The sequence below is a fragment of the Calliopsis andreniformis genome, unplaced genomic scaffold (assembly GCF_051401765.1).
Source record: "Calliopsis andreniformis isolate RMS-2024a unplaced genomic scaffold, iyCalAndr_principal scaffold0025, whole genome shotgun sequence".
Taxonomy (NCBI): Eukaryota; Metazoa; Arthropoda; class Insecta; order Hymenoptera; family Andrenidae; genus Calliopsis; species Calliopsis andreniformis.
The window spans coordinates 6,337,964-6,347,769 of record NW_027480434.1 but is presented as its reverse complement, the minus strand read 5'-3'; positions in this window follow the sequence as shown (position 1 = coordinate 6,347,769).

Here is a 9,806-nt window from a genome sequence, read left to right as displayed (position 1 = left end):
ATTTATATTGTATTTTATGCTTCTGGCGTTGACTTCTAAGGCCCTAACAGTTTGATCTGGTGGAGCAACGCAGTAGAGTGAAGCCTCGGTTGCCCGGAACAATGATATGCCGTTACTTTCACACTGGTTGCAATTATTCCTGATATACGATGGAAAAACTGTTGCATCTTTATTGTATTTTATGCTTCTGGCGTTGACTCCTAAGGCCCTCACTATTCGATCTGGTGGAGCAACGCCCTAGAGTGAAGCCTAGGTTGCCCGGAAAGTAGAAATGGCCATAACTTTCACACTGGTCGCAATTATTCGTTTTATACGATGGAAATGCTGTTGAATTTATTCCGTATTTTATGCTTCTGGCGTTGACTTCTTATGCCCTAACTATTCCATCTGGTGGAACAACGCCCTAGGGTGAAGCCAAGGTTGCCCTGAACGAAGAAATTACCATCACTTTCAAACTGGTTGCAATTAATCCTTTTATACGATGGAAAAACTGTTGCATCTTTATTGAATTTTATGCTTCTGGCGTAGTCTTCTAAGGCCCTAACTATTCTATCTGGTGTATCAACGCCCTAGAGTGAAGCCTAGGTTGCTCGGAATGTAAAAATGAGCATAACATTCACACTGGTTGAAATTATTCGTTTTATACGATGGAAAAACTGTTATATTTAAATTGTATTTTATGCTTCGGGCATTGACTTCCAAGGTCCTAGCTATTCAATCTGTTGGAGCAACGTCCTAGGGTGAGGCCTAGGTTGCCCGGAACGTAGAAACAACCATTACTTTCACGCTGGTTGCAATTATTCCTGTTATACAATGGAAAAACTGTTGTATTTTTGCTGTATTTTATGCTTCTGGCGTATAATTCTAAGTCCCTAGCTATTCGATATGGTGGAGCAATGCCCTAGAGTGAAGCCTAGGTTGCCCGGATCGTAGAAATGACCATTACTTTCGCAATGTTTGCAATTATTCATTTTATACGTTGGAAAAACTGTTGTACTTATATTGTATTTTATGCTTCTGGCGTTGACCTCTTATGCCATAACTATTCCATCTGGTGGAACAACGCCCTAGGGTGAAGCCTAGGTTGACCGGAACGTAGAAATGGAAATAACTTTCACACCGGTAGCAATTATTCGTTTTATACGATGGAAAAACAGTTCTATTTATTTTGTATTTTATGCTTCGGCCGTTGACTTCTAAGGCCCAAACTATTCGATCTGGAGGAGCAACGCCCTAGAGTGAAGCCTAGGTTGCCCGGAACGTAGAAATGACCAGAACTTTCACACTGGTTGCTATTATTCGTTTTATACGATGGAAAAACTGTTACATTTATATTGTATTTTATGCTTCTGGCGTTGACTTCTCAGGCCCTAACTTCTCGATCTGGTGGAACAACGCCCTAGAGTGTAGCCTAGGTTGCCCGGATCGTAGAAATGACGTTTACTTTCATACTGGTTGCAATTATTCGTTTTATACGATGGAAAGACTGTTGTATTTATATTGTATTTTATGCTTCTGGCGTTGACTTCTAAGGCCCTAACAGTTTGATCTGGTGGAGCAACGCAGTAGAGTGAAGCCTAGGTTGCCCGGAACAATGATATGCCATTACTTTCACACTGGTTGCAATTATTCCTGATATACGATGGAAAAACTGTTGCATCTTTATTGTATTTTATGCTTCTGGCGTTGACTTCTAAGGCCCTCACTATTCGATCTGGTGGAGCAACGCCGTACAGTGAAGCCTATAGTTGACCGGAACGTAGAAATGACCACAACTTTCATACTGGTTGCAATTACTCGTTTTATATGATGGAAAAACTGTTGTATTTATATTGTATTGTATGCTTCTGGCGTTCACTTCTTAGACCCTAACTTTCGATCTGGTGGAACAACGCCCTAGGGTGAAGCCTAGGTTGCCCGGAACGTAGAAATGACCATAACTTTTACACTGGTAGCAATTATTCGTTTTATACAATGGAAAAACTGTTCTATTTATTTTGTATTTTATGCTTCGGGCGTTGACTTCTTAGGCCCTAATAATTCGATCTGGTGGAATAACGCCCCAGAGTGAAGCCCAGGTTGCCTGGAACGTACAAATGACCATCACTTTCACACGGGTTGCAATTATTCCTGTTATAGGATGGAAAGACTGTTGTATTTTTATTGTATTTTATGCTTCACGCCTTGACTTCTGAGGCCGTAGCTATTCGATGTGGTGGAAGAACGCCATAGAGTGAAGCCTAGGTTGCCCGGAACGTAGAAATAACCATATCTTTCACACTGGTTGCTATTATTCGTTCTATACGATGGAAAAACTGTTATATTTATATTGTATCTTATGCTTCTCGCGTTGACTTCTTAGGCCCTAACAATTCGATCTGGTGAAACAACGCCCTAGAGTGAAGCCTAGGTTGCCTGGTACGTCCAAATGACCATCACTTTCACACGGGTTGCAATTATTCCTGTTATAGGACGGAAAGACTGTTGTATTTTTATTGTATTTTATGCTTCACGCGCTGACTTCTGAGGCCGTAGCTATTCGATGTGATGGAAGAACGCCATAGAGTGAAGCCTAGGTTGCCCGGAACGTAGAAATGACCATAGCTTTCAAACTGGTTGCAATTATTCGTTTTATATGATGGAAGAACTGTTGTATTTATATTGTATTTTATGCTGCTGGCGTTCACTTCTTAGGCCATAACTATTCGATCTGGTGGAACAACGCCCTGGGGTGAAGCCTAGGTTGCCCGGAACGTAGAAGTGACCATCACTTTCAAACTGGTTGCAATTAATCCTTTTATACGACGGAAAAACTGATGTATTTTTATTGCATTTTATGCTTCCGGCGTTGACTTCTAAGGCCCTAACTATTCAATCTGTTGGAGCAACGCCCTAGGATGAAGCCTAGGTTGTCCGGAACGTAGAAATGACGTTAACTTTCGTACTGGTTGCAATTACTCGTTTTATACGATTGAAAAACTGTTGTATTTATATCGTATTTTATGCTTCTGGCGTTGACTTCTTATGCCCTAACTATTCCATCTGGTGGAACAACGCCCTATGGTAAAGCCTAGGTTGCCCGGAACGTAGAAATGTCCATAACTTTCACACCGGTAGCAATTATTCGTTTTATACGATGGAAATGCTGTTGAATTTATACCGTATTTTATGCTTCTGGCGTTGACTTCTTATGCCCTAACTATTCCATCTGGTGGAACAACGCCCTAGGGTGAAGCCAAGGTTGCCCGGAACGAAGAAATTACCATCACTTTCAAACTGGTTGCAATTAATCCTATTATACGATGGAAAAACTGTTGCATCTTTATTGAATTTTATGCTTCTGGCGTAGACTTCTAAGGCCCTAACTATTCTATCTGGTGTATCAACGCCCTAGAGTGAAGCCTAGGTTGCTCGGAATGTAAAAATGACCATAACATTCACACTGGTTGAAATTATTCGTTTTATACAATGAAAAAACTGTTCTATTTATTTTGTATTTTATGCTTCGGGCGTTGACTTCTAAGGCCCTAAGTGCTTGATCTGGTGGAGCAACGCCCTAGAGTGAAGCCTAGGTTGCCCGGAACGTAGTAATGACCATAACTTTCACACTGGTTGCTGTTATTCGTTCTATACCGTGGAAAATCTGTTAAATTTATATTGTATCTTATGCTTCTGGCGTTGACTTCTTAGGCCCTAACAATTCGATCTGGTGGAACAACGCCCCAGAGTGAAGCCTAGGTTGCCTGGAACGTACAAATGACCATCACTTTCACACGGGTTGCAATTATTCCTGTTATAGGATGGAAAGACTGTTGTATTTTTGTTGTATTTTATGCTTCACGCGTTGACTTCTGAGGCCGTAGCTATTCGATGTGGTGGAAGAACGCCATAGAGTGAAGCCTAGGTTCCCCGGAACGTAAAAATTACCATAACTTTCACACTGGTAGGAATTATTCGTTTTATACGAAGGAAAAACTGTTCTATTTATTTTGTATTTCATCCTTCGGGCGTTGACTTCTACGGCCCTAACTATTCAATCTGCTGGAACAACGCCCTAGGGTGAAGCCTAGGTTGCGCGGAAAGTAGAAATGACAATAACCTTCACACTGGGTGCAATTATTCGTTTTATACGATGGAAAAGCTGTTGCATCTTTATTGTATTTTATGCTTCTGTCGTTGACGTCTAAGGCCGTAGCTATTAGATGTGGTGGAGCAACGCACTAGAGTGACGCCTAGGTTGCCCAGAACGTGGAATGACCATTACTTTCGCAATGTTTGCAATTATTCATTTTATACGATGGAAAAACTGTTGTACTTATATTGTATTTTATGCTTCTGGCGTTGACTTCTAAGGCCCTAACTATTCGACCTGGTGGAGCAACGCCCTAGAGTGAAGCCTAGGTTGCCCGGAACGTAGAAATGACCGTCACTTTCAAACTGGTTGCAATTAATCGTTTTATACGATGGAAAAACTGTTGTATTTTTATTGCATTTTATGCTTCGGGCATTAACTTATAAGGCCCTAACTATTCAATCTGTAAGAGCAACGCCCTAGGGTGTAGCCTAGGTTGCCAGTAAAGTAGAAATGACCGTAGCTTTCATACTGGTTGCAATTATTCGTTTCGTATGATGGAAAAACTGTTGTATTTATATTGTATTTGATGCTTCTGGCGTTCACTTCTTAGGCCCTAACTATTCGATCTGGTGGAGTAACGCCCTATGGTGAAGCCTAGGTTGACCGCAACGTAGAAATGACCATAATTTTCGCACCGGTTGCAATTATTCGTTTTACACGATGGAAAAACTGTTCTATATATTTTGTATTTTATGCATCGCGCGTTGACTTCTAAGGCCCTAACTACTCAATCTGCTGGAGCAACGCCCTAGGGTGAAGCCTAGGTTGCCCGGAACGTAGAAATGACCATAACTCTCACACTGGTTGCTATTATTCGTTTTATACAATGGAAAAGCTGTTATATTTATTTTGTATTTTATGCTTCGGGCGTTGACTTCTAAGGCCCTAACTGTTTTATCTGGTGGAGCAACGCCCTAGAGTGAAGCGTAGGTTGCCCGGGACGTAGAAGTGACCATAACTTTCACACTGGTTGCTATTATTCGTTCTATACGATGGAAAAACTGTTATATTTATATTGTATCTTATGCTTCTCGCGTTGACTTCTTAGGCCCTAACAATTCGATCTGGTGAAACAACGCCCTAGAGTGAAGCCTAGGTTGCCTGGTACGTCCAAATGACCATCACTTTCACACGGGTTGCAATTATTCCTGTTATAGGACGGAAAGACTGTTGTATTTTTATTGTATTTTATGCATCAGGCGTTGACTTCTGAGGCCGCTGCTATTCGATGTAGTGGAAGAACGCCATAGAGTGAAGCCTAGGTTGCCCGGAACGTAGAAATGACCATAACTTTCATACTGGTTGCAATTATTCGTTTTATACGTTGGAAAAACTGTTGTATTAATATCGTATTTTATGCCTCTGGCGCTGACTTCTAAGGCACTAACTATTCGATCTGGTGGAGCAACGCCCTAGAGTGAAGCCTAGGTTCCCCGGAACGTATAAATGACCATCACTTTCAAACTGGTTGCAACTATTCCTGTTATATGATGGAAAAACTGTTGTATTTATATTGCATTTTAAACTTCGGGCGTTGACTGCTAAGGCCCTAACTATTCAATCTGTTGGATCAACGCCCTAGAGTGAAGCCTAGGTTGCTCGGAATGTAGAAATGACCATAACATTCACACTGGTTGAAATTATTCGTTTAATACGATGGAAAAGCTGTTGCATCTTCATTGTATTTTATGATTCTGGCGTTGACTTCTAAGGCACTAACTATTCGATCTGGTGGAGCAACGCCCTAGAGTGAAGCCTAGGTTGACCCGGAACGTAGAAATGACCATCACTTTCACACTGGATGCTATTATTCGTTCTATACGATGGAAAAACTGTTATATTTATATTGTATCTTATGCTGCTGGCGTTGACTTCTTAGGCCCTAACAATTCGATCTGGTGGAACAACGCCCTAGAGTGATGCCTAGGTTGCCTGGAACGTACAAATGACCATCACTTTCACACGGGTTGCAATTATTCCTGTTACAGGATGGAAAGACTGTTGTATTTTTATTGTATTTTATGCTTCAGGCGTTGACTTCTGAGGCCGTAGCTATTCGATGTGGTGGAAGAACGCCATAGAGTGAAGCCTAGGTTGCCCGGAACGTAGAAATGACCATAACCTTCATACTGGTTGCAATTATTCGTTTTATAAGTTGGAAAAACTGTTGTATTTATATTGTATTTTATGCTTCTGGCGTTGACTTCTAAGGCACTAACTATTCGATCTGGTGGAGCAACGCCCTAGAGTCAAACCTAGGTTGTCCGGAACGTACAAATGACCATCACTTTCACACGGGTTGCAATTATTCCTGTTATAGGGTGGAAAGGCTGTTGTATTTTTGTTGTATTTTATGCCTCACGCGTTGACTTCTGAGGCCGTAGCTATTCGATGTGGTGGAAGAACGCCATAGAGTGAAGCCTAGGTTGCCCAGAACGTAGAAATGACCATAACTTTCAAACTGGTTGCAATTATTCGTTTTATATGATGGAAGAACTGTTGTATTTATATTGTATTTTATGCTGCTGGCGTTCACTTCTTAGGCCCTAACTATTCGATCTGGTGGAACAACGCCCTGGGGTGAAGCCTAGGTTGCCCGGAACGTAGAAATGACCATAACTTTTACACTGGTAGCAATTATTCGTTTTATACAATGGAAAAACTGTTCTATTTATTTTGTATTTTATGCTTCGGGCGTTGACTTCTTAGGCCCTAATAATTCGATCTGGTGGAACAACGCCCCAGAGTGAAGCCCAGGTTGCCTGGAACGTACAAATGACCATCACTTTCACACGGGTTGCAATTATTCCTGTTATAGGATGGAAAGACTGTTGTATTTTTATTGTATTTTATGCTTCACGCGTTGACTTCTGAGGCCGTAGCTATTCGATGTGGTGGAAGAACGCCATAGAGTGAAGCCTAGGTTGCCCGGAACGTAGAAATGACCATAACTTTCAAACTGGTTGCAATTATTCTTTTTATATGATGGAAGAACTGTTGTATTTATATTGTATTTTATTCTTATGGCGTTGAATTCTAAGTCCCTAGCTATGCGATCTGGTGGAGCAACGCCCTAGAGTGAAACCTAGGTTGCCCGGAACGTAGAAATAACCATAACTTTCACACTTGTAGGAATTATTCGTTTTATACGAAGGAAAAACTGTTTTATTTATTTTGTATTTCATGCTTCGGGCGTTGACTTCTACGGCCCTAACTATTCAATCTGCTGGAACAACGCCCTAGGGTGAAGCCTAGGTTGCCCGGAAAGTAGAAATGACCATAACTTTCATACTGGTTGCAATTATTCGTTTTTCACGATGGAAAAACTGTCATATTTATATTGTATTTTATGCTTCTGGCGTTGACTTCTTAGGCCGTAACTTTTCGATCTGGTGGAGCAACGCCCTGGAGTAAAGCCTAGGTTGCGCGGAACGTAGAATTGGACATCACTTTCAAACTGGTTGCAATTATTCCTGTTATAAGATGGAAACACTGTTGTATTTTTATTGCATTTTATGCTTCGGGCATTGACTTCTAAGGCCCTAACTATTCGATCTGGTGGAGCACCGCCCTAGAGTGAAGCCTAGGTTGCCCGGAACGTAGAAATGACCATCACTTTCAAACTGGTTGCAATTATTCCTGTTATATGATGGAAAAACTGTTGTATTTTTATTGCATTTTATGCTTCGGGCATTGACTTCTAAGGTCCTAACTATTCAATCTGTTGGAGCAACGCCCTAGGGTGAAGCCTAGGTTGCGCGGAAAGTAGAAATGACAATAACTTTCACACTCGGTGCAATTATTCGTTTTATACGATGGAAAAGCTGTTGCATCTTTATTGTATTTTATGCTTCTGTCGTTGACGTCTAAGGCCGTAGCTATTAGATGTGGTGGAGCAACGCACTAGAGTGACGCCTAGGTTGCCCGGAACGTGGAATGACCATTACTTTCGCAATGATTGCAATTATTCATTTTATACGATGGAAAAACTGTTGTACTTATATTGTATTTTATGCTTCTGGCGTTGACTTCTAAGGCCCTAACTATTCGATCTGGTGGAGTAACGCCCTATGGTGAAGCCTAGGTTGACCGGAACGTAGAAATGAATATAATTTTCACACCAGTAGCAATTATTCGTTTTACACGATGGAAAAACTGTTCCATTTATTTTGTATTTTATGCATCGGGCGTTGACTTCTAAGGCCCTAACAATTCAATCTGTTGGAGCAACGCCCTAGGGTGAAGCCTAGGTTGCCCGGAAAGTAGAAGTGACGTTAACTTTCACACTGGTTGCTATTATTCGTTCTATACGATGGAAAAACTGTTATATGTATATTGTATTTTATGCTTCGGGCGTTGACTTCTAAGGAACTATCTGTTTGATCTGGTGGAGCAACGCCCTAGAGTGAAGCCTAGGTTGCCCGGAACGTAGAAATGACCATAACTTTCACACTGGATGCTATTATTCGTTCTATACGATGGAAAAACTGTTATATTTATATTGTATCTTATGCTGCTGGCGTTGACTTCTTAGCCCCTAACAATTCGATCTGGTGGAACAACGCCCTAGAGTGATGCCTAGGTTGCCTGGAACGTACAAATAACCATCACTTTCACACGGGTTGCAATTATTCCTGTTACAGGATGGAAAGACTGTTGTATTTTTATTGTATTTTATGCTTCAGGCGTTGACTTCTGAGGCCGTAGCTATTCGATGTGGTGGAAGAACGCCATAGAGTGAAGCCTAGGTTGCCCGGAACGTAGAAATGACCATAACCTTCATACTGGTTGCAATTATGCGTCTTATACGTTGGAAAAACTGTTGTATTTTTATTGCATTTTATGCTTCCGGCGTTGACTTCTAAGGCCCAAACTATTCGATCTGGAGGAGCAACGCCCTAGAGTGAAGCCTAGGTTGCCCGGAACGTAGAAATGACCAGAACTTTCACACTGGTTGCTATTATTCGTTTTATACGATGGAAAAACTGTTACATTTATATTGTATTTTATGCTTCTGGCGTTGACTTCTCAGGCCCTAACTTCTCGATCTGGTGGAACAACGCCCTAGAGTGTAGCCTAGGTTGCCCGGATCGTAGAAATGACGTTTACTTTCATACTGGTTGCAATTATTCGTTTTATACGATGGAAAGACTGTTGTATTTATATTGTATTTTATGCTTCTGGCGTTGACTTCTAAGGCCCTAACAGTTTGATCTGGTGGAGCAACGCAGTAGAGTGAAGCCTAGGTTGCCCGGAACAATGATATGCCATTACTTTCACACTGGTTGCAATTATTCCTGATATACGATGGAAAAACTGTTGCATCTTTATTGTATTTTATGCTTCTGGCGTTGACTTCTAAGGCCCTCACTATTCGATCTGGTGGAGCAACGCCGTACAGTGAAGCCTATAGTTGACCGGAACGTAGAAATGACCACAACTTTCATACTGGTTGCAATTACTCGTTTTATATGATGGAAAAACTGTTGTATTTATATTGTATTGTATGCTTCTGGCGTTCACTTCTTAGACCCTAACTTTCGATCTGGTGGAACAACGCCCTAGGGTGAAGCCTAGGTTGCCCGGAACGTAGAAATGACCATAACTTTTACACTGGTAGCAATTATTCGTTTTATACAATGGAAAAACTGTTCTATTTATTTTGTATTTT